The sequence below is a fragment of the Erpetoichthys calabaricus genome, chromosome 14 (genome assembly GCF_900747795.2).
Source record: "Erpetoichthys calabaricus chromosome 14, fErpCal1.3, whole genome shotgun sequence".
NCBI classification, from domain to species: Eukaryota; Metazoa; Chordata; class Cladistia; order Polypteriformes; family Polypteridae; genus Erpetoichthys; species Erpetoichthys calabaricus.
The window spans coordinates 37,876,911-37,904,157 of NC_041407.2; positions in this window are offsets into that span (position 1 = coordinate 37,876,911).

The following is a 27,247-nucleotide window of genomic DNA, read 5'->3' on the forward strand; positions in this document are numbered from 1 at the left end:
TATATATTTTGTTCTAGGGTCTGTAGCTCCAAGAATGTACTGTAGTTGTGATGAAAAATGCTGCCTAATGCGATTGACTAGTGGTTTCTGGTTGGTGATCACTGCTTATACTACCTGTATCGGACATTCAATTTATTTAGAAAAAGTACTAATCTCAACGCCAGGCTCTGTGCAATTCACTGTTTTTTTCATCAGTTCACTTTCTATGGCTCTAACTGAGAAGATTAAAGTCTTGTCTGTGGAATAACATTGTGCTGTATAATAAAACATGATACCAACCAGACATCAATGGTCATGTAGTGCTAAGGTAGAATTCTTGAAAGTGTGTAAATATAACGATGGAAGTAACAGATGCAGAAGAAAGGCAGGGTCCAACTAAACCTAAAAAATCCTTCCTTTAACCATTTGGTACCTTTTCTCATTATTCAATTAAGTGATTGCAGCTAAGTAAGCCTTTGCAAAGCATATTGAAACCTGACCTCAGTTAACTTGTTAGTCAATGAATACTTTACATTAAAGCTTTCTCTCTGGGGATCTGCAGTGGAAGGCTTTTTTTTTGTTTCCAATATTTTCAAGGTCGTTTTGCTAGAAGTAATCTTTAGGGAATTTGTCCAAAAATCCAATGCCTCCCCTGTAGAGAAATAACAAGCACTTATCTAAGGAGTTACGTTTGTTAGTTCCTGTGGTCATATTTTTTCAATTGTAGACCACACGCTCCCCCTACTTAACTGAAAGCCAATCTAGCAATCTGTCTTGTTTGTCACTTTAACAATTTTAAATAATAAGGTGCAACCTGCAGCAGAACATCAGGATAAACACTTGCACAAATTCCTGTATAATAATCACATCTGAAAGCAGTCAAATCCAACACCAAACAGTTATAAGTAAATCAAGGCTCCATGGTGGCTAGCCACTCTGTCAGAGCTGGGCATTTTTATACCAAAATTGTTCCAAGTGCCATTCTGTATAGTACTGTGTACATACAGGTTAAAAAAAAGACTACAGTACACATGAATCACAAATTTAAAACAAAAAATAAAAATAAAAATAAATGTTCTGCCCCACTTCCCTGTTTGTTTTTCCAGTTTCAACCAATTTGTCTAAATTGTATGGTGAATTCTTGAAACTGTATATTTTCTGTCTGAGCCTCACAAAAATATGACTGATCACCTTAATTTTATCCATTTGAATTCTGGCATCGGTTCCTAGATTGTCTATTCTTTCCATGGCGCCACACCAACCGCCCTTACGTTCAATTAATTTCCTTTTATTTATATTGCTCCACTTTAGTGTGCTTTCAAGACAGTGTCCCCATTTAAAGGGGCAGCTTTTTTAATGTGTGCGCATGTGTGTCTGTATCACTGAATCCAATCATAGGTAGGTAGAAAAGTCAAAAAATCTCAAATGCTGACTTTTTTCCTTTTATATGTGTTTACTAAGGACATATTTTATGTCTGCTGTACACATGGCATGCTTTGGGAATTAAAATAATTTGAGTCAGTAATTGGGGTCTTTTAAAATTTTTGAGAAATGTTTACCAACTTAAATACATTTTCTGCCTGCTGGAAGCTGTTTGTACATGATCAACAATATGAAAATGAATGGATGTAAAAAAATACTTTTTAAGCTGAGTATGCCTTTGTTCAAACACCAGTTTTAGGTACTTTATCTGTTATGAGAAATCTGATGAGCACTGAAGTAGAAGCTATAAAATAAAATTTAAATGAGCACAATATTGTCTAAAGCAATTTTAATAAGTGGTAAAATGCAAGTATACAATTTACAAATCACTTTATACACACAAACACACATATTTTCATCAAACAGAAAGGAAAACAAAGTAGTTTCAAACTGATTATCACAAATGGAAACCAACAATATTTGTTGAACTATGGCCAGCTGACAGCAGAAGAGAGAAAAATATAAACTTCAGTTTGAAGCATCCCTGGAGAAAATAGAACTATGGGAGGTCCATGGTCAATGGGAGCCAGTGTAGGGATTTGAGAACTGAAGTTATGCGTTCATACTTTCTAGTTCTTGTAATGGTTTTTGCAGCAACATTTGGAATTAACTGAAAGCTGCATAAAGAACGATTTGAACAGCCAGTGACTAAGACATTGAAATAGTTAACCTTACTATAAATAAATGTATGAGTTAATTTAAAAATGAATAATTAATTTATCGAACAATTTGGGTACTCCTCTGCTGATCCTTATTTATTATGAAGTATTTTCCTGTATAAAATATATCCATCCTTCCTTCTAATGCTTTATGACTCTTCATAAGGCACCTGTCATGCTGAGACAATTGGGCTATCAGTGTCTTCTTAGGAGTAACTTCATACAGAAAATCAGTATGTGCAATATCAAAATCACAGGAGTGTAAACTCTTGTTATTAATTAATTTATATTTTAGAATATTACAAAGATTTAGATGAAAGCTAAAGTCCTACTGTTTACCACATTACCTCGTCACTTATTCCATGTGTCTATGGTTCTCTGTGTGAAGAACAACTTCCTAATATTTTTGTGAAATGTACAGTACCTTTAATAAATTTCCATCTATGTCCCTATAATGTTGAACTAATTTTAAAGATCATTCTTGACCCATTGCACTAATTCCTTACATAATTTTGAACAACTAAATCATATCACTTCTTAATTTTTTTTCTTTAACTGAATAGGCTCAGCTCTTTAATTTTTCCTCATAACTCATGCCTTGCAGTACTGAAATCAACCTAGTCACTCTTCTCTAGACCTTTTCTAGCGCTTCTATGTCTGCACGCAGTACTCCTGATGAGGTCTTATCAGTGCATTATAAAACTTCTGCATAACCTCCTTCGACTTGTACTCTACACATCATGCTATATAACCTAACATTCTGTTAGCATTCTTAATGGCTTCTGAACACTGCCTGGTAATTGATTGTGATAAGTCCAATACGAGAACTAAATCCTTCTCATAAGGTGTACTTTTAATTTTCAGACCTCCCATTGTATATTCAAATCTAACATTTTTACTTCCTATGTGTAATACTTTACATTTATTTACATTACTCTGCCACTAATTCCAATTTTTGGGATGTACCTGTCCTGTATTATGTGTACATGTCCTGTATCTCATATATAACATAACTCATACGGCATTCTCGGCGAACATAATCCAAACTAAACATTACTGATGTGATAATGACTGATTAAAAGAAAAGTATTAATTTTTGCATAGTTAAAATAAGGTTGTCCAGAAAGAGAAAACAAAGTGCTAGATGAAATGCAAGGCAGAGTGCCCACAAGCAACAAAACATACAAAATAAATGTATTAGGCTTTTAAAACTTTTCACATACAAACAGATAAACAAATATAGACTTAAACTACTGTTCACATTATCATAAAATGTGTTGTATTCATAGTTAACTTTACAGTGGATTCAAGAAACTTTACAGGAAACTGAATAAACAAGTGGATGCATACTCTAAAGGACATGAATGGAGAGCCCAAAAATTATTGTGAGCTCTTGGAAAAATTACCAAGAGATGATAAACTAAGCAATGTGCAAAAGCAATTAAAATGGCAAACAAAATTTTAAGTTATATCATAAAAACTGTTGAATATAAATCAAGGGACTTTATGCTCAGACTATACAATGTACTAGTAAGACAGCATCTATTGCATTGTGTGCAGTTCTGGTCACCATGATGCAAAAAAGACATTGCAGCACTTGAAGCTGTGCAGAGGAGATCAACCAAGTGCATCACAGGACTTAAGGACATGTTCTACTATGACAGACTCTGAAAATTAAACCTGTTTAGTCTTGAGACAAAGACTGAGTGAAAACCTAATCCAGGTCCTTAAAATTACCAAAGGCATTGATAAAATAGTTTCATCAGAAATCTTTCAACTAAATGGTGAGTTACATGCTCAAAGTCTTTGAAAATTATGGGGAAGTGCATTTAGGACTGAAGTCAAAAAGCACTTTTTACTCAAAGAGTTGTGGAAATCTGAAACAAAATACCCAACCATGTAGTTGAAACAGGAACTCTGCCGGCCTTTAAGAGGTGTCTGGACAAGATGTTGTGCGATGTTAGCTATTACCTAAAGAAACAAAGCTTGATGGGCTGAATGGTCTACTCGCATTTTTCGGATTTCTCATGTTCTCAAACAAAAGACAAGGGAAAACAAGGTAGCACAGACATTATAACCAGGAAGAGAAACAAAATTAAAATGTTATGGTTTGAAAGGGAAAGAGAAAATTTGTATTTTACAGACAAAATTATGATCAAAACTGAAGCAAAATCCTGCAATTATGCTTTTTGAAACTTTTTTAAGACACTAACTAGGAATTGTTTGACAGATCCACCATGGGTTTTTATCCTCCATATAGCAAGCAACACTTTGTTAAAGTCTAACTTCAAGATGTGAAGAAGAGGCAGAATCATTTCTGTGTGTGTTTTTAACCACACCCATGCATCCAAGACTAAAAATGAGTACTTTCAACCAATGAGTTATTCAGCAAAACTGTGTCAAGAAATGCTACAGGGGCTCCTTTATACCAACAACAATATGGCTGGAATAATGCTAGTGACTGTCACTATATGTCAGTTTTCTTTTTTTTTAAATTTTCTTTCTTTTTAGTCATTTGGGAGTGTGTTCAGATCATATTGTGTGTGTGTATTTATTTATTTAAAGAGCTTCTGTAAAAAGCCAAATTTCCCCCAGAGACAAATAAAAATTCTATCTATCTATCTATCTATCTATCTATCTATCTATCTATCTATCTATCTATCTATCTATCTATCTATCTATCTATCTATCTATCTATCTATCTATCTATCTATCTAAAACACTATTCTGGAAAAAAAAGAAAAACAAATACACTTCAGAATGTTCCCAACTGTCATGTAAGGTTTGTTTAAATGCTGCCTTCAGAGGAAGTGCTTGTTTGTTTCTTGTAATGGACTATCCATTACATGGTTTAAATTCTAAATGGCAAATGGTACCAAATGCTTCCTGGATCTTTAAATTTGAAAAAGCTTGTCCAGTTACTGTTTATATAAAAAGTATATTACAGAAGAGGCAACTTGTATATTTGGGTTAACTTGTTACTATTTGTTTTGCATTGTATTCAGAGCAACATAGTACAATCTTAATATGTTTAGTTGTTTTTTTATATTTAGTTAAAAACAATAGCAGTAATCTTCAATTGCTCTTTTTGCAGATACAGTAGCACATCAAGAGCAACTTTGCTTCCGTCCTGAAATGCAGTCTGGAAGTTTAAGTATACAGAATGACATGGGAAGGTGAGCCATAAATGTTAACTCAAAAGATTCCCACTACACTTGAAGGCAGTAAATGTCCATTGATGTTTCAGGCAAATAATTTGCTGATATTTGTCCCAAGTGGAGAGTTTGGATTTTTACAGAAGTCAGTCAGTCAGTCAGTCATTATCCAACCTTCTATATCCTAACACAGGGTCACAGGGGTCTGCTGGAGCCAATCCCAGCCAGCACAGGGCACAAGGCAGGAACAAACCTTGGGCAGGGCACCATCCCACTGCAGGGCACACATACACACACACACCCACACACCAAGGACAATTTAGGATCACCAAAGAACCTAACCTGCATGTCTTTGAACTGTGGGAGGAACCTGGAGCACCCGGAGGAAACCCACACAGGCACAGGGAGAACATGCAAACTCCATGGAGGGAAGCGAACCCAGTTCTCCTTATTGCGAAGAAGCAGCGCTACCACTGCTTCCCTTTTTACAAAAGCTCTTTAAATAAATACATACATACATACATGCATACATACGTAGATAAATAAGTAAGTAAGTAAATAAATATAAACACACACTTTGGTCTGAACACATTTCAAAATGACTATAAAGCAAGAAAAGTCTAGAGAAAGAAAAGTTCTGACTTGGCAGTCCCAGTCCCAATGAGGCATTATAGAGACATATTGCTGTTGGTATAAACGAGTCCCATAGCATTTCCAATTTTGCTAAATAATTCTTTGTCTGAAAGTCCTCAGTGGTAGTGTATCAGCAAAAGGATATATGGTATTGTTCATAATGGCACTCAGTTATGTTTTAATTCTGTCTTTTGCTACAACCTACAGGGGGTCCAGAGTGTCTCCTATAACTGTGCCTACCCTTTTAATTAGTTTGTTGATTCGGTGGGCCTCTCTTGAAGTGATGTTACCAGCATACCACAGCATAGAAAATTGCACAGGCCATCATAGAGTTATAGAAGATGTGAAAAACTGTATAGGGGCACAAACCAGGCTGACTAGCAAAAATTTGCCTTATCAATGAGTCTTTGTGCAAGTGCCACTTCAATACTGCTCTCGTTCTTATGCCTGCATTCCTGCTAAGAAAATACTGGAATCCTCAAAGAAGTAAACAAATGGATTGGTCAATGGGTATGAATAAGTAATAATATGCTATTGGACGATATGCAGACAGGTTCCATTAACATAACTGCTAAAGATTTTCTTTTAACAGTAGATAATAAATTCTCAATATTCCCGTTATTTTTACAATGTCAGATAGATAGATAGATTATACTTTATTTGTCCCCAAAGGGAAAATTAAAATTACTGTTGATATTGTAGCAGTAGGGGGCACTAGAGCTCCCTTGAACCCTCAGGTACCACTCCAAACACCAGGTAAAATTATAATTATTATTTATTTTATAATAACTATGTGCACAAAGCACCCTCCACTCCACACTACACATATAAGTACACTAATCACCAACAATAACCAATCCTCCACTCCCAGACACTTCGCCACCCTACCTCCCAGTTCAGCTCAATGTCTGGCTTTCCCAGAGTCCTTTTATATTCCCTGACCCGGAAGTGTTTCCCATCCTACAGTCCAAGTGATTTCTTATCACTTCTGGGTCAGATAAAAAGTCCTTCTCTTCAACCTGGAAACACGTCGTTCCCTCTGGTCATATGATCATGACGTGCTTCCGGGTTATAGGGCATGTATAAGTCCTTGAGCCTCCCTGCAGCGTCCTCTGGTGGGCCCCACGGTGTCCAGCAGGGTTGGGTATAAAAACTCCATTGTCCATAATTCACTGCTGGTCTTCGGGGCACTTCCAGGCTACAGGGAGGGCTCCATCTAGCGGCCTGGGGGTATTGGCCGGGATGAACAGCCGGCCATCTCCCACAATATATAGAATTCTGTAGCTCATAAAATCAGCACATACCAAAGATCACATTCACACACTATATTCCATTTCTGTCCTAAATCTCACATGAATACAAAAAAAGAACTAAGTATTCATTAATCACATTTAAGCTACGTATTCCAACATTATTACATGGCAGTCAAATTCTTTAAGGTGTTTATTTGATCAAATGAGTATCTTATAATAATCCATAAATAATTGTTATTTAGCCACAATTGCTATTTGTGTAAAAAATAATTTATAATTTATTTAGTGGTGGCTCTGAGGCTAGGGATCCACACTGACAATTGGAAGGTTGCCGGTTCGAATCCCGTAAATGCCAAAAGGGACTCTGTTCTGTTGGGCCCTTGAGCAAGGCCCTTAACCTGCAATTGCTGAGCGCTTTGAGTAGTGAGAAAAGCGCTATATAAATGCAAAGAATTATTATTATTATTTAGAATTGATCTGGTTACATGCCCACAACTACCTTGTTGTTCCCAGTGTATACTGCATAATTACCATGTTTGTTTTTCGACATATTGCAGGCATTAAACCTACAACTGCACATTAGAATAGACACTATACTGATGACATATTAATTTTTTCAAGGCACCTGAGGCTTTTAAACCACATAAAGAACCTAACGAGTGATTCTGTTTACTGGTCCAAATATGAAATTTCATGTATTAGAGGGGGATACTGTTGCCAAAAGTATACCTTTAATATGTGAGAAGTATGCCTCCCAATATAAATAGATAAACACGCTGTGACAGTAGGGAGCGCTGTCGCACCTCCAAACCCGCAGACAACACACCAAAACACCAGGTAAAAAGTCCAATAATGAATTTATTATTCCAATAATGTGCACAAAGCACCTCCACAATACACAATAATAAACAAATAATCAATAATAAACAATCAATTCTCCTCTCCACCCAGCAGCTCTGTCGCACTTCCTCCGAACTCCGGCTCAGTCTGCTGGGTTTCCAATAGTCCTTTTTATAGTCATTGACCCAGAAGTGCTTCTGTCCCTCAGTCCTTGTGATTCCATATCACTTCCGGGTCAGATGAAAATTCTTTTTTCTTCAGCCCGGAAGTACTTCATTTCTTCCGTCCCCGTGACGAGGTGGTACTTCCGGGCTATAATAGAAACACTCATGCCTCCCTGCAGCATCCCCTGGCAGCCCCTACGGTATCTAGCAGGGCTGTGAAGCCGAACTCCATTGTCCATGATGCCCTGCGGGAATTTGGGGAACCTCCATGTTGCAGGGAGGACTCCATCTAGCGACCTGGGGGTGTTGGCTGGGATAAACTGCCGGCCATCCCTCACAACACACACTATAGTCTGAACACACACCAGAATAACTAAAAATAAAGAAAATTAAAAAGAAAGAAAAACCTCAAACTTGGCGGTTGCAGTGAGGCATTATGCAGATGTAATGCTGTTGATGTAAATGAGCCCCATTAGCTCTTGTAAACAGTAAAGAGTGAGTTGCTTTTAAGTTACTTTTTGTCCCTGTTTCATAAAAAACTGAACACTTCACTGTCCAGCATTTGTTCTTAAATCCTAAGCCCATATATAAAATCTTCATGAAAATGACTAGAAATACAGCCAAATATGCTGTGAAGAAAATAACAGCCATACCCTTTTTCCTTTCTCTATGTGAGCCCACAAAATGTGTGGTATGGACACTGGCCTCTACACCACTAGATCACACTGTTTCAACATATTGTCACATGTATGCTTGGTAGACAACTTCAGGGTTCATCTAGTGCTAATTCCACCCCGAGTTGAGGGCTGGCGCTGTTGCCTAATGCCTTTTTTCCACAGACCTGACATCTGGCCCACCTCTTCCACTTTGCCTGCCTCTTAACCGGCTCCACTGCCATCTTGCTTTAGTCACCGTTATGTACTTGAATCTGAACAGACATTCTCACTTTTTTCTGTCAATTTTTTTTTGTTGTTTTGTTTCAGTCATATGGGGATCATCAGCTGGTGCCCTCTCACCAAACTAAACTAGCACTATTTTTGTATAGACTTCTTTTTCTGAGTTTCACGTGGAATACTCGTTTTCTGCTTGGCCATGCGATTGAGCGATGCAAAGAACTGGCACACCATCCACTACATATGCTCCAGCCACCATAAAAACCCTCACACTGTTCTAGTGTGGTGCTGAAGTGTCACCCATTACATGGCTGCACCCAATCTGAGTGGTTTGTTGTGTGGAGGGTGCAGCAATGCAGTGTAATCAGTGTGTGCTCCCAACCTCTCTCTCTCTTGCACTCAGTGTTACTGCGATTATCACTGACTTTCTGTGACACTAAATTAGGCAGTTTAAATTTACCCTTCAGTATATGCAGGATTAAATGTACACCTATGACTTTTGCTCAATTATTATCACTTGATTGCACAATAAACAATAAACAATTGGGGGTGGAGTGGTAGCTCTGAGGCTAAGGATCTGCGCTGGTATCCCGAAGGTTGCCGGTTCGAATCCCCATCACTGCCAAAAGAGATCGTACTCTGCTGGGCCCTTGAGCAAGGCCCTTAACTTGTAATTGCTCCAGGGGCACTGTACAATGGCTGACCCTGCGTTCTGACCCCAAGGGGTATACGAAAACTAACAAATTCCTAATACAAGAAATTGCATAAGGAGAAATAAAGAACAAAAAAAAAAAAAAAAAAAACCACTTAACCACCCCCTCACTAGCTGTCACCAGAGCAAGCACGTGCATGATGTTACCAATCAGGACAAGTAAATTTTTTGCGAGAAAACTCAATGCTTCTGCAAAAAAAACAGTAATTTTAAATTTTCCAGAGTTTCAGGAATAAACTTCCATAGCAATTCAGTAATGCATACCTGTTTTTATCTTTAATTAACACAATTAATTTTATGTCAATAAAATTGCATTAGGCTACTTGCCACTTTACAAAACAAGCTGACTATGTAGTGCACATTACTTTTAATGCATTACCCCAATACTGATTTTAAATAGTCGCCAGCATAATAACAAAATAAAGACAAGATCCCAATCACCAAATGCATAACAGCAAGAATGCCTTTCAAGATGGTGACAAGACGATTGTCATAGCAATGAAAAAAAAATTAAAAATTTGAATAAAAACAAAAAACAATGTATGAAACTTGGGTAAACTTTAGGTACTGCAAAAATACATCTCTTCCTCATTTACTATTATGTAACAAGACCTTCACAAATACTCCTTTGAGTCTTCATAACACAAAGCATCAGCAAAGTGTGTATTCATCTGTACAGTGTGACCTACTAACATAACGTCACTTTGGAGTGGTCTGAGGTGACTTAAGGGAGACACATTTCTCTTTGTATTACATACTTAGTGAATGCTTTATATTAACAAGTCATTTTACCGATATGTCAATACCCCACACTGCACAGAGGTGAATAACCTCTCTACTGATGTTTTATAAGTGTTACAAAGACCAAAAGAAGCCTAAATTAAAGTCTTGTTACATAAGAGTAAATGCATTTTTGCTGTATCTAAACTAAAGTGTTACCAAAACTTGCACACTCATAAGACATAATAAGATTTATAAAAATAAAATGTAAACAATGTATCAAAGGCAGGCAAAGTAAAGTTCACAACAGATAGCAAACAGACATTGGATTTAAACCCAGGACACCTAATCTATGAAGCAGCAATGCTAACCACTGCACTAGCAAGTCTCCACTTTTCAAAGCTATAAGACAAAACATGATACAATTCAAAAGATTGATAAATGCAGGAAAGCAAAACTCTACATAGTTCAAGTTAAAGGGAGACGAACTGGAAACCTGTCCAGGCACTGGCAATCCACAATACATAATTGAGCAGATAATGAAAATCAAATGATGGATGTTGGTACCAAGTTGAAATCCTTATTTTCAAAGTGTTTTCTTTCCTCTTGGGTTTTACACTGAACATAAGATCTGAAATGAAAAGAAAACTTCTTTTCTGTTACAGCTTGGAAATTCAGGTGAAATTAAAAATAAATCCTTCAGATCTCACATCACTTTCACCACTTCTGCTCATGAATGCATCGCTATCATCTCACTGCCTTGGAGAAAACGTTTAATACTCTCTACTGCATGGAAAATAGTGCATGACTTCTTAAAATGAGGAGTATGGCACGCGCGAGAAAACCAGTTGAAATGCTACCTCACAATGGTGTATTCACCAGAAAAAGAGACCGCTGAATTTATGATACTATGTGCCATATAATTTTCAGTCACATTGCTTGATTTATGTTTTGCTAATCACACGCATTTGGCAGAAAGTGCACCTCTGTGTGTGTGTCTCAGAAAAGTGTGGACAGCCTACCTTAAACAACCTTTATGGATTTTATAGTTTAAACATTCCTATAATAACTCTATTGGCCCCTTGGTTAAATAAAATGAATTGTGTGTTAGACAGGGCACCCTTATAAAACATTCAATAAAATATCCATAAAAAGACAAAATTAGAAAGTAATATTTTGAATTCTTATGATAATTGGCAGAAGGCATGGTAGTGCATTGGTTAGCTTTGCTTCCTTACAGTTTCAGGGAACTCAGTTTGACTACTGGCATGGCCACAGTCTCTGTGGATTTTACACATTCTCCCCATGTCTACATGGATGTTTCTCTGCAAACTTTGATTTTCCTTACACACCCCAAAGATGGCTGTGTTTGGTTAATTGGTGATTTTAAATTGTTTTCATGTGGCTTTGTATGCGAGTGGGCTGTGCGATGGACAGGTGTCCCAGCCAGGGTTTGCTTCTGCTTAAGACAATCTCCTGCCTTAAGCCTGATGATGCCAGGATTGGTCTCCGTATGAAGCAGAATTGGATTAAGGAAATCTGAGAATGTTATGTTAAAATATGTCTCGATTTTACTAAAGCGGGATCTTAATGCCTGAAGAGCACTAGGCAAGATTTGCAATAAAAAATTTTAGCTAAGTGGCAATAAAATTGTGTTATCCTTGCTTAGCAGTTGGCATTCCAGTACTTGCAGGAGAACACTAATCATGTAACAGCAACATGAAGGGAGGGCGGGCAAAATATTACTAATAACAACAATTCTTTAAATTTATATGGACCTTTTCTCACTACTCAAAGTGCTTTACATAATGAGTGCGGATTCGCTTCAACCACCAGGGACGTGTGGTCAGGGGAAGCAGGTGTCATCATGAAAAGTAAAAAAAAATAATAATGATAACATAAAATGAATTTGTCCACTGGTCTGTGCTATAAATTTGTTTTCTGTATGATTCCAGCAATTTTGACAATTTTTATAGCCAAAATCGCTGAATTTATGCATTTCCTGATCAAATATAAGGGAGAAACGCGAGGTGTGGCAGTGACAAGACAAGCTGAGCCTCACCTCGGACTGTGCTAGCCCTCACACACTGGGTTGATGCATGCAATTGCCGCGTGCCTGTTGCTGTCTCTCTGTATATTGCCAATATAAGGTTTGCAGACACATTTATTATACACTCTGATTTTCCACAGTCTGGCTAATGTCTTTAATAAATGTGTGTGACATATCTAGTCTTGCTGATCGGACATAAAACTGCAGTGAAAAGGCACAAGGTGAGGCAGAGCCTACCGTGCCACACTGAAGGGGGTGAATGTGAGCCCAACAGGTGCTTTGTTGCTGCTGTTCTTTTACGCGGAGGAGCCAATAAGTTAGTGGTATTAGAAAGTCAAGTGCACTGCAGCGGTCTGTTTATTTTTATTTTTTGTTCCGATTGACTGCCAAAATGGAAGATTAAGACTTTTAAAACTAAAGAAAAATAAGGAGGACTTTTACAGGAAAGTGACAGAGATTTTCATGGACAAGGATAGGCACATGGACTTCATTTACAAACAAAGTTAAGATCATAAATGGTTTTCAATATTATAAAAAATGGGATCCGACTAAGAAAAAAACTATCCAATATTTAAAACTAAATTTTTACCTTAAATAAAATATTCTTTTGTTTTTCTTGCTTTCCTTTTGTTGGACAGTCTGTATTAAAATTGATTAAAGCATCAGAATTAAAAGCTTTTAAAAACAACTAAATATTTAAATCAAGGTCAAAACTGAAATCAGTTTTTTTTGTACACCACTCTATACTTTCATTTGTATTGAATAAGTATGAATTGTGGAATTGCAACAGCAAATTTTGAACACATGTAGGGTGCAGAGCAAATGCACTCTCTCCGCTCTCTGTCGCCAATATAAATATAACGTTCTTTCTTAGCCAAATATGAGCCTTACCTATGTGTGTGTAAAGAATGCTGATGAGATAAGAATCATAACCAGTAGTCAATGTGCATGCTGCCAATTGAATAGTGAATAAGTTACTCTTTTGGGTTCATATATTAGTAAATCTGATTCTGAAGGAGTCAGTGCCTCACTTGCCATGAACCTCACCACACGTCACTGTCAACCACCACTAATGTGTAGCATCCACTTGGATGATGCAACAGCAGCCATTTTGCACCAGTACGGTCACCACACATTAGCTGTTAGGTGGTGAGTTGGTGATAGAGAGATAGCCAATTAGAGACACGGGATGATTAGGGGGCCAGAATGACCAGGCCGTGATGTATAATTTAGCCAGGACTTCAAGAAACACCCTACTCTTTACGAAGGATGCCCAGGAATCTTTTATGACCACAGGGAGTCAAGACCTCAATTTTATGTCACATCTGAAGAACAGCACCACTTTTACAGCATAGCGTCCCTGTCACTGCTTTGCCGCGTTGGGATCCACATTCAGACCACGGGTGCATGCACCCCCTACACTGGCTTCACCATCACCTCTTCCAACAGAAACCCAAGCTTTTCCTGGTTGGTTTCCTATCCAAGTACTGATCTGTTCTGAACTGCATGTGGTACGGCTGCCAGAGGACATGCTTAGGGCAGTGCTCTGGTATTGCATCTCATAAGCTTTTGTAAACTCCTTGTTGTTATTCACAATCTGTTGTCTAGAGTTATGTAAGTTCTTGGTTGTATGTTTTGATTTTGCCCCTGTTTATTATTTTTTTCCTTTCTCTACATGTGTTTTGCTAGCCCTTGAGTCCTTGTGTGCTTTGGCAATCTCCTGACACTTTTTTCGGTCAACTGTTTTGGATTGCCTGCATTGATATGTGATGTATTACCCTTAGCACTGGTTATACATACATGGCAGGATAGCTAACTATAGTTTTATGAATATATAGATAAATAGTTAAAGGGCACCCTTACCTTTTGGGGTTTTTTTTTGCAGCACAGTGGTTGGTGCGACAACAGACAGTTCTGCAGAGGGCTCAGAAGCTCAAGAGTGCATAGTAAGTTCCCATAAGACGATAGGGCACAGTGTGGCTGGCATCACTGCAAGGGATGGAGACTGGAGGAGCACACATAGCATCTGCAGAGATTGATTCCCAAATATGAAACATTGTCGTAGATGCAAGGGGGCATCCAAGCTACAAATCATTTAGAGGTGTAGTATGAACCGAGAGAAGGTGTTGAAAAGAACCTCTGATTTAAATGCAGATGGAGGCAAATTGGGAAGGATAGACAGTGAGCTAAAGGGAGGAGTGTCATTAGTACACTTTAATTTTCTTGAAGAAAGAGCTTTCTGGACTGAAGTATTTGTGGAAGGAAGAAACTTTTATTTCTTTCAGATTTTTATTTTATTTTTTGACTGCAGAGAATATAGTGCAGGCCTTGTAAATATTTGTAAATAATGCTTTATCTTCCATTTCTGTTTTTTTTTTTTTTGCATACAGCTTGTTTTGGTGCATGTGTGTCATTACAGAACTGTGTAATAACACTAATCATGCAGAACCACAGATTTCCACTTGGTAATTTTGTCTTCCCTTTTCATGTGACTCTATATTACTTTTCCTTAGAACTTCTTTCGTACTGACGTAGGTCATGTCATTTTCTAATCCGCCTAATCCAGACCAGAGACTCAAGGGATGCTGGAGCCTATCCCAGCTAGCATAAACCACAAGGCAGGAACAAACCCTGGACAAGACTCATGTCCATCGCAAGGTAAGCACACACACACATACACCAAAAACACACTAGGACCAATGTCGTGTTGCCAATTCACCTAATCTGCATGTCTTTGGATAGTGGGATTTACCCAGAGCACCTAGAGGAAACCCAAGCAAACACAGGGAGATCATGAAGTCTCAACTCAAGGCGCAAACCTTAGTTTCCTTACTCCAATTCAGCAACTCTACCACTGCGCCGCCCACACATGTAAGTATTTTGAGATATTACTGGTAATAGGATTTAACACATGAGATCTTTTTGATCATTATATGAAAGCATAAAAGAATATGACTCTGTAAGGAATCTCAAAATACAAAATTTATTTCTATAGCACATTTATTTCTATAGCACACATAATTAGCACCATTGCCTCACAGCTTAGATTTTTCACCTAGCCCTCTGAGACACTTAAAAGACCATTGCATCATTATAATATACTCAAGAATAGTTTAATTCCTCCCTCTTCCATGACTTCAATGTATTTCATGAAATTAGTCAAAGTTCCCAAACATTTCCGTTAACTCGTGGCAATAATGTACACCACAGCATTTATTTATCACTATTAATGGCAATGCACTACTTAATCCTGCAATTTACAATATCAACCAATACTATTTTAGCTCATAATTTGGATATGATATTAACATACTAATATTACAAGGTGAACATTATATTACATTTATTTCAGCACAAATTGATATTTTTCTTTAAACTAATGTAACATTTGTATATTGACTTGGAGAAGACAGTAAGAGAAATGAAAATGACCAGAAGATATATGAGTTAAAAACAAGCTGAAGTCAAAACCTTAGTCACAGCAATCAGTTGTCAAAGCCAAAACATGATCAACAATTCAAAATAAGGAACAAGAGCAAAGAATTTTATTAACTGGTGTGGCCTGCAGGGGGTGCTCCAGCTCCCCAAGCCTGACACAGACAGATGCAGACATAAGTCAGGCAACACATACGGCTTGTATTGTTTTGTGGGAAACTGTTCTTACAAGTGTTTCCCACCTGCACAACACAATACAAGCACATACAGTAAAGCAGCACTCAGCAACCCTTTCTCTACTCTCTCTCTGTCTCCACTCTTCCTCCTACAGCAAGCATTGTCCTCCACCTCCTGACTCTGGCTCCTTTTTTTGTGATACCCAGGAATACTTCTGGTGTCCCGTAGGCTTGGTCCGGACGCACTTCTGTGTAAGTGTAGTGTTCTTTAGGTTGAAGTAGAGACACACTTAGAGTAATGTTTTGAATGCTGTTTATTTTCTAACCCTATTTAACCAACTCTTCATACAGCGTGTTTTTTTAAAACCACACCCTTCCCTAAGGATGACATATGTCCCAAAAGACGCAGACCATAGTAATCAATACCGGAACATAAAATAATCGACAAAAGCATTATTAAACAATCATATACAACAGTAAGGTGGGAGCCCGATGAAGCAGGTTTCTGTCCTGTTCTGTCCTTCTGTCAAAGGTTATATCCACCAAACTTAAATACCCCAAAGCTTTCCAGGATGACCTTTAAATCGTTGCTTTTAATGACATCACAAGTGAACACACTATGGAATTCTGGGGAATGGTTGAAACAATTGTCCAGAAAGGTGGCACCTACTGCAAAACAAAATTGTGTTGTAGTAAAATGTAAATAAATTTTCATCTTTAGCAAAATGTGTTAAACACCAAAATAATCATCAGATTTTAAATCCTTACATCTCAAAACCATAGAAAAAATAGATAGCAGAAAATATGCACAAAAAATCCTTACTAAGCATAACACCTTTGGAGATTTCTGCCACACCTCTTTGTGAAATACATATATTAACAGTGACAAATAATATCTTACATTTCAACCAAAAATACATCTGAAACCAGAAAGCAACTGAATTACTCAGTGACATTTGCAAAACGGATGATGAGTATGCATGATTAATACACTGCTGAACTCTACAAACAAAGGACTGATTTTACAAACAGAATTTAATTTATTTACCAAAAGAGGAACTGATTATGTATTACTTAATTCTTAAGATGAACATTGAGAAAATGCTAAAAAGAAGTTCACCAATCAAGTACAGCAAAAGAATCTGAGAACACTCTCAAAGAAGTCGACAATGTAGTTGCAACCAATGTTAATGAAAATCAAGGAATAAAGAACTAATTTAACAATACTATAAGATTTATCTACCCATTGGAAGGTAATGAAATTGACATGCAAGATTTTCTGATATAACAGAAAAACTGCAGCTCCACACTTCACGTATAGATGAGCTGTGTGGGCCTTTAATGTTTTCCAAATTATGTTAAATCTCTACAAGGCTGGAAATCATTAAATTCAGACAGCAATACATGTATTAAACATAGATTAGGCCTTTTAATGTTTATTAAATTCATGAAAGAGAAGGGAACACATGTCTTTACGTAAAACACGAGACCAGGGGTCATTCTCTGTTTTTTCCAAAAAAAGAAATTCTCTAAACTTTTATTATGCATCATCCCTGAAACTCCTGTTTATGTACAAAATGTAAATTCTGATTATTTTTCTTGCCCAGTCCTCTTTCATCAGTTTTATTTAATTTACTACTTGCATAAAAATCTGGAACAACCTGAACAAAAGCCATCTATTACTCATTTACTTTTATGTAGCAATACCTTAACAAAGGCTTTGTTTGGTTTTAGTTATGTTTATAAAGCATTAGTAAAGTGGTTTATTCATCTCTGCGCAGCATGGCATATTAAGAACTTGTGATACGTTGGTAAAATTACTTATGAATATGAAGGATTTATAGGTCTTATACTGAAGTATGGAACATCTCGCTTAGGCCACTTCTGACCATTCCAAAGTGAAGATATTTTACTAGACTCCATTGCACAGATGAATAAGCACTTTACTGTTGCAAGTATGATTTTCACCAAAAATGCCTTTATTCATGTCTTGTTACATAACAATCTATGAGTAATAGATGCATTTGTACCTAAACAAAGCCTGATGGAAGTACTTCCAGATCAGTTGGAAGTCCCAAAAAGTAGGGATGATGAATCTCTGCAGCACCCTTCAGTGGCACACTTGAAACCTGACAAGACTGTCGTTCCCAGAGGGCCGTGTGAGTGTCTGTACAAGTATTGTCGCCCAGGGAGACAGCCAATCAGCGTGTTGGGGGAGCATGTAATCCTGCCAGGTTGTCTCTCTCTGACCTTCCACTACACAACCTCCTGGCCAGGTATTGTTCCTTGGTCCACCCCTGCTGGGATGCCAGTGTACCTATTGCCACACTGGCATCTTCTGCCTGAGGTAGGGCATTCTTCGCCCTGTTTCTTGGGCCATTATACGACTGGCTTCCTGTCCATTGAAGGAACCATGCCCTATCCCAGCAAGTCCATTTGTGCCATCCATCACACCTTGCATATCATCTTACATGTGATCAGTTTTTCTTGTTTTTCTCAAAACAGTTCACAAAGTCCTCAATCATTTGTACACAAGGATTTAAACGTCTATTCAAATTTAGTTTGAACAGCCGGAAAGAAAGTGCAACAGTTCCTATCAACTGAATCTGTCTGCTTCTTTTTAGTGCATTGAACATGCTACTGCTTTATCTTGTGTCCACATTTGCAGAGTGTGTGATGTATAATCATTTTTGAATTTCTATGGTGGATAAGAGGTTAAACTCTGTCTGGGAATCTAGAGATCTATACTAGGCAACTGTGCAGATTCCTTCTAATGGAAGATAAGATCAGGTGCTTCTGGTTTGCTGTTTCCTCGTGTGTGTAGAGTAAGATATTACAGTATATGATCACTTAAGTGCACATTTACCTTTTATAATTGTTACCTTTAAAAGGCAAGTATTGGACTGTGCAGTAATTTTTAGTACTATGACAGATTAGTGTCAAAGATAACTAAATTGTAGACACATTTGGCTCAGTTTAGAGATGACACATTCTTGTTGCTGCCTGCAAAATTTCCACACACTGATATACTGTAACTTTATTTTTTCAGTGTTTAAGGTCAAGTAGTTATTTTTTATCCACAGTTTTAACTCAATAAAACAGCTGCTTAATTATGTTCATATAACAGGAGGAGACTACACAATACAAAGAAGATACAGTATTTCAATCTAGATAACATTTTTAATAGATAAACATACAATCATGTCCATAAGTTTTTGGACAGTGACACAATTTTCATAATTTTGGCTCAGTACATCACCACAATGGGTTTGAAACAAAGCCATCAAGATGTGATTTAAGTATAGACTTTCAGCTTTAATTCAAGGGGTTTAACAAAAATATTGTTTGAGCTGTTTAGAAAATACAGACATTGATTAGCATTGATTGTCTGACTGACTGTATGTGAAGTTAACAGATGGGCCAAAACACTGCCAATCCTGTTTGATTAGTTTATGAAACCCTTATTGCTCTGCATATTAGTGTTATTACAAAAGGCTGAAATTTGCAGATGTTATTTTCATGTTTGTTAAGATGGGCAAAATGAGAGCCAGCCAAGGTGTAGGTGCAAAAGTGAGTTAGTGCTTTTATTTAAAATCATTCCAAAAAAAAACGTGAACAGTGCAGTGTACCAACTCTTCAATAAATAATCCATAAAAACAGTGTGAAGGTGAAGGATAAAAACAGGTCAATAAATAATCAAATAAACACAATGAGGTTAAAAGCCAGAGACAGTCCACAAAAACTATGACCCCCAATTGCTGTCCTTTTAAACTGGCGCCTCCTACTGTTATCTTGTTTGGACCTCACAGAAGGAGGAGACACCCACCAAAAGGTTCAGTTCACCATCATATCCTGGCATGGGTTCCCATGGCAAAGCCTTTGGCCTGGGACACTGCATCAAGCCATGTACATCTCCCACCGCCTGTTCCTTGGCGTCTGTGGGAGACACCGCATATTGTGCTGCTCCTACTCCCTGGCAAATTACTCGGTAAGAGTTTACAACTATCCTCTCTCATTGAGTTTAGGTGAGACAAGCCACTTTCTGCGAGGAACAATTGAGGCATCTGACCGATCCACCTGCACCACACGTGTATGCGGCATGATCGGCCCTGCATCCTAAATTAGCCACGGAATGAAGCGTGCCTGCACACACCTGGACCCGATTTGTATCCTGCACACGATTACTTATTTAAAACTTCCTAACACCACGGACCGTGAGTCACACTGCCAACAGACCATGCCCTAACACTGGAAGTACTCCTGGGTTCTAGATAAAAAGAGTTTTTCTGCCTCACCTCAGGGGGTCGAGTTGAGAGTCAAAGAACAACATATGCTTGGAGGAGGAAGAGTAGGATGTAAAGGGGGAAGACTTTTATTCTTACAAACGCCATTGGCTCCCCCCTCCCCTGGGATGACTTTAGGCAGCAATTCTCCAAGTGGTCCACCTCCTTCTGGAATGACTGTTAGTGGCAATTCTCCAAGGGGGACAAACAAAGTGAAAGACGGTGTCAATTATGGGTCTCGAAGACACACAAAAGGCGAAACTAGGTCATTAGAAAAAAAATTGAGACTTAAATAGAAATTTTAACTCTCCATTGGGTACTTCTTTCTAAAATTATATTTGAACTACAGTTAGACAAAGACCGTCCACAACCAATAACTACTGTAACAGTAGCACCTCAGTCCATGCCATTATTGACATCACTACATTTGCAATATGTTGCTTGTGAAAGCTATTGAACCACCACAAGCCTACATGGGCTCAGTTTTTAATAATATGACATTGGTAAGTGCTTTTACGGAGCATGTTCAGTATTTAATGTAGCCTACTACAAGATGCATTCTATCATTGCTGTTGTTTTTGAAAATGATTCATTTTTAGAAAAATATTCAATAAACAAAAATGTGGTAACTATCTGATGAAGTAACTAAAGAAATTTAAAATGCTCCAAATTTCATATCACTTCACCAAGTCTCCAAATACATACGTTTTCTAACTTCTTATTATAATTTTTACATCACTGGGGGCCGTGACAAGATTCCATCCATCCATCCATCCATTTTCCAACCCGCTGAATCCGAACACAGGGTCACGGGGGTCTGCTGGAGCCAATCCCAGCCAACACAGGGCACAAGGCAGGAACCAATCCTGGGCAGGGTGCCAACCCACCACAGGACACACACAAACACACCCACACACCAAGCACACACTAGGGCCAATTTAGAATCACCAATCCACCTAACCTGAATGTCTTTGGACTGTGGGAGGAAACCGGAGCTCCAGGAGGAAACCCACGCAGACACGGGGAGAACATGCAAACTCCACGCAGGGAGGACCCGGGAAGCGACCCCGGGTCTCCTAACTGCGAGGCAGCAACGCTACCACTGTGCCACCGTGCCGCCCATCATTTCAAAAAAGAATGAAAAAGTAGTGTTATTTCAGCCCAATATCCCAAATTCTTAAAAGTCTTAAACAATTTCAATCAAGCTGCTGCTTATATATTAAACAACCTTAATGAGAGAAGTTAAGGCGCCAAGATTTTGGTTTACCTTGATGATTGTTTTGCCAGTTTATAATTTGAAGATACAGTGTGATTGAATGGACACACTTGACTTCATTCAAATGAGCTCATGTAAATGAAAAAGAAGGAAGCCATAGGTTGGATGGCTAAAAAATACAATTTGGTTCACTCTTCGTTTGGTTCTGACCCTCGGCACTAAGAGAAAATAAACATACAAATTTAGGAGCAAAAGAAAAACAAGTGGATCAAGTTTTCGAAAAATGAATGTTTGGATGTGTATACTATATCTGAAGCACCATGAAACTGTAAACTAATTTCTTATGATTCTTATATGATGATATAAATCAAAGCATCAGAGTGAAGACAGTTTCATGACATCATTCATGGTCAATTTCCAGTGCAGAGCCAGTTTTTGATTAGGGCAGTAAATCTTCCTTCACCCCGTCAACCTCTGGAGCAGTAGACAATGTAAATAGTCTGCTTCTAAACTTTACCATGCGTTGCTTTAATCACAAACTAGCTTCCAGGCCTGCACGAAGGTCAGTTTCAATTTCTAGTGACTTTTTTTTTTTGTTTTGTTTGTGTGCTTTCGGAGTTATCTGATAGGGGTCTGTGCAAACGTGTACACTGCTGTCCAGTCCGGAGACTTTCAATTATTTCCAGTTTGTTTTTTATTGCTTTTCATATATTGAAAGATGGGTTTCAGAAGTCAGGCCGTCTGTTTTTAAAAATAATTTAGACTTGATGTAAGATATAAATGATGACATGAAATTGCTAAATCTAACATATGTAGTTGAAAGTCATGTGTTACTAAACTAGTGGAAAATAAAAAGACAAGGCAGATGACTGTTGGCCAAGCAACCGTGGGTGTAAGTCACAACACTTCCTTGATTTTTTGCAGATTTGCTATAAAAATTCAGCACGGAAAGACTGATTGCACTTGGTTTTAAAACCAGCAAAAACATCCATGCTAGCAAACCTTCACCTGAAGAGAGAAGGAACGCTTCCTTTTGGCCAACTTGTACAAATGTTATTAACCTGAAATAACCATCTCAAAGTTGAGTAAAAAAAGAAGAAAATACTACATCACTCTTCTTTTGCCCTGAATACTTTAAAGCATATCAAGCATATTTTTGTTTTGAAATTTAGATTCATATAACATAATCCTAAAATTTATTTTTTGCCAAAAAATCACAAATGAACAGGCTGTTTAAAGCTGTCAATATATCAAAAACATTGATAGAGTTTAATATATCCTAATAAGACTTTTGTGTACATGTCTTTGCTAATTTCCTGTCCATAAATACAGCTGTACAGTGGTGTTCTTGAAAACTCAACAGTTATTACAAATACGAGATACCAGGCATCATCTATTTGATATTACATGTTGATCGTTATTGGAAAGGACTTCATGACTTACTGTATTCAGCAAGCTTGAATTAAAAATGAATTCAATAAGATAACCTTGCTCTGATCGACAGTATCTCAAGGCTTCAACTTTCATTTTAGTTTGCTGAAAAGGTATTGCCAACAGTCTGAAGTTTTTGGATGACTCTCCAAGTATAGTTTCACAACAGACATGCTCTCAGTTGATAAGTAGACACCTGAGATAAATACAAGACAAAGAATGTAATGATATGCATACAAAGTGCAAGACAATACAAGAAATATGTTGGAATTGATTATAGTCTTCAATGTCAAGTACAGCATAATTCTAGATCCAAAAAATGGGAAGGTTTCCACAACTGACAAATTAACACTAGAATCCCTGAAGACTCTTCAGTACGCAAGTGACTCTCCACACTAGTGTTTAGATCTGACGGTGCCATGCTGACACTTCAGTATGCGAGCAATGGTACAAGAATGCAGTCAGACTTCTTTTTTTGGGCACATACACCAGGCTTGAGAGAGCTTTTTGCCCTTTCTGCGGTGGTGGGTGGATGGGATAGCAGGCTGCTTGCTGCTTGTGCTGATCGACACATTTACAAAACAAAAGACGCTGATGGAGAGGTGTGAAAAATTTAAGGTGGGCCGGGATTACAAGTTTTTTCGTAGGCTTCAGGGATTCTAGTGTTAATGTTAAGTATGGAGAGGGGAGGTAATATTGGAGTTCCCCTCTTGAAGTCTACTGTAATCTCTAGTTTTAAGTATATTTAGCCTCAGATTGTTCTGACCACACTAAAGGGCCAGATGCTCAACCTGCAGTCTGTATGCAGACTCATCACTGTTTCTAAATAAGTTCAATGGTGGTTGTTTCACCTGCTTATTTGAGGAGTTTGACAGAAGGGTCTTTAGAGGTGCAGCCATTTGTATAGAAGGAGAAGAGCAGCAGGAAGACCACATATCCCTAGGGGACACCAGTGATTATTCTACAGGTGCTTCAGTTGAGTTTCCCAAGTTACACCTCCTGTTTCTTATTTGTCTGGAAATTGGTAATCCACCAACAGGTAGGACAGGGACATAAAGTAGGGTGAGTTTAGTGTGGAGGAGTGCAGGGATGAATTTATTAAATGCTGAGCTGAAGTCCGCAAACAGAATCCTTGTATAGGTCCCTGGATGTTGCAGGATGTAGTGCATACCCATATTGACTGCCTCATCCACTGTCCTTTTTGCTCATTGGGTGAACTGATAGGGGTGCAACAGGGTAACTGTGAAGTCATCCAGGTGAACTTACACCAGTCTTTTAAAGGTTTCCATGACCACAGATGTCAAAGCAATAGATCTATAGTCATTCAGTGTGAAAAAAGTAAAGCATATTGTAACACTGACTGACACGTAGATTTCAGAAGGACTGATTTCAGGCTGTAGAGTCCCCTGCCTGAGTTCTTCATTAAGGTGGAGAAGAGTTAAAGAAGAGTTCTTCATTAAAGTTCTTCATTCTTCATTATGCTTTCTGGCAATTTGACCAATGACTCAAGTTTGCCTCAAGTGTGTGTAACTTGCACCAGTATGATGGCATGGGCACCAGTGATTCAGAATAAGCCAATCTCGGCTGGTGCATTCTGGCATAGGCTGTTGGTTTTGTTAACCCCAATCCTAGATAAGCAGAACATAAACATATTGATAAGTGAAAAATATGCTATTTAGAAAAAGAACAAGACCGCTTGTCTTCATTAATTTAATTGTTTACTTCTTTATTTCATCCATGAATCCATTTTCATAACTGCATAATCCAGTTTAATGAGTTAGAACAGGAACCTTTCCTTGTAGCACTGAGTGCAATACAAGATCCACCCCTTGCACCCAGAGAATACTTTCTCACATGGGGCCGACCTAAAATCACATGTTTTGGGGATTTCAGAGTAAAAAATGGAGCATATGAAGAAAAAAGGTGCAGACACAGAGGGAATATGTAAGCCCCACAAAGTTAATGGCTAAGCTACAATTTCAAACCAAGACTTTGGAGCTGAGAGACAATAATCCTAACTGTAGAACCACCACATCTCTATGAATATCTATACTAATAAAAGGCAAAGCCCTCACTGACTGACTCACTCATCACTAATTCTCCAACTTCCAGTGTAGGTGGAAGGCTGAAATTTGGCAGGCTCATTCCTTACAGCTTACTTACAAAAGTTAGGCAGGTTTCATTTCGAAATTCTACACGTAATGGTCATAACTGGAACCTGTTTTTTGTCCATATACTCTAATGGAGGAGGCGGAGTCACGTATCGCGTCATCACGCCTCCTACGTAATCACGTGAACTAAAAACAAGGAAGAGATTTACAGCACGAGTCAAACGCGGGAACGAAGGTAAATGACGTTAAATTTTGAGTGTCTTTTAATACTGTGTAAGCATACATATTAACACGTGCAATTAAACGTGTGCATTTACGGGGTGATTTCTCAGGCTTAAAAGCTCGCCTTTTATTAAAAAGGTAAATGCTAACTGTTTTCATTCTGAAGGGCACAAACCACGTTAGATTTCAGCCGTTAAACGCGCAAAAATGTCGGTACACCAGATAAATAAGCGCAACATATTATCAGTTGTATTGTATGCTTACAATACATATAGAAATGTGTTAATCGTTAACTAATATTATGGGATGGTGTTTTTCGACTCGCGCCTTGATTTAAACGATTGCATGTCTTGGTGGGTTTGCGTAGCTTATTGTCAATATCTTTACACCTCTTTTTAAGACTTAATTTAAAAAGGTTTTCTTTTCTTCTTAATTAAAATTTAAAAGCAATACTTCACTGCTGCGAAGCCCCTCTAGCGCTGACGTCCGAGGTTCGATTAGCGTAAGCGAGTGCAGTGAGTGTGTACGCCTGATGAGCCAAGAATAAGGGGGAAAGACGTGTCGCGTACTCTTTGCATTATTTGACAGTAAACTATTTTCAACCATTCTATGATCTGCTTCTCACAACTGAAGGCACCGTGGCTGATGTTACCTGACTTGCTGGCCAACCATAAGCATTACCTGATAGGTAACCACCCACTCACTTCACTCCCTTACGGGAATCGAACCTCGGACGTCAGCGCTAGAGGCGAAGCCCCTAAAATTGCTCCACAGCGTGTGGTTCGTTTATTTGACAGCATGTAGATCGGGGTAATTACATTCACGGCATTCGTAGTCTGATTCACAATCTGATTGTATGGATGGTTACCTACCAGGTAACGCTTATTGTTAGCCAGCAAGTCAGCTCGAAGTGATCACTCGAGTGAAGGCAGCTTCACAAAAAAACAGATCCTTAACAAACTGTTATTGGTATATTTTCACTCAATTTTAAAAGGTTTTCTTTTCTTCTTAATAAAAATTTAAAAGCAGTACTTCGCCGGTGCGAAGCGCAGGGATTTGAGCGACTGACGCATACAGACATATTCATGAGTGCAGGTACTTCTGAAAGAAAGCACCGTGTAAACCTAAAGTTTAAGTTAAGTTCATAGACCTACAAAAGGTTGCCATTGATTTCAGGCAAGATTGCTTTTCTCCTGTACAACTATACGTTGCATTCTCAAGAGTGTGCTTGCACAGCTTGGTCATATTACTACCGGAGTGCTGAACTGACAACGTGGTATACAACCACAACTATAACAATCGTAATAAACGAACAAAAAAACAGCGGACAACCCGTGGATTAAATAAAAAGGCTGCTTCCGTTGGTGAAGGAATGAAAAAGGAAGACCTTCTATGGCGTTCGTTTATAAAACAGCGGAGAGGCTGTGTGAAGTCAGCTTCACAAAAAACCAGATCCTTAACAAATTGTTATTGGGATATTTTCCCTCAATTTAAAAAGGTTTTCTTTTCTTCTTAATAAAAATTTAAAAGCAGTACTTCGCGGGGATTTAGATATATATATATATATATATATATATATATATATATATATATATATATATATATAGATAGATAGATAGATAGATAGATAGATAGATAGATAGATAGATAGATAGATAGATAGATAGATAGATAGATAGATAGATAGATAGAGATATATATATAGATGTATATAGAGATATAGATATATACATATATATAGGTAGATATACATATATAGATATAGATATAGATATAGATATATAGATATAGATATATATATATAGATATAGATATATATATATATATATATAT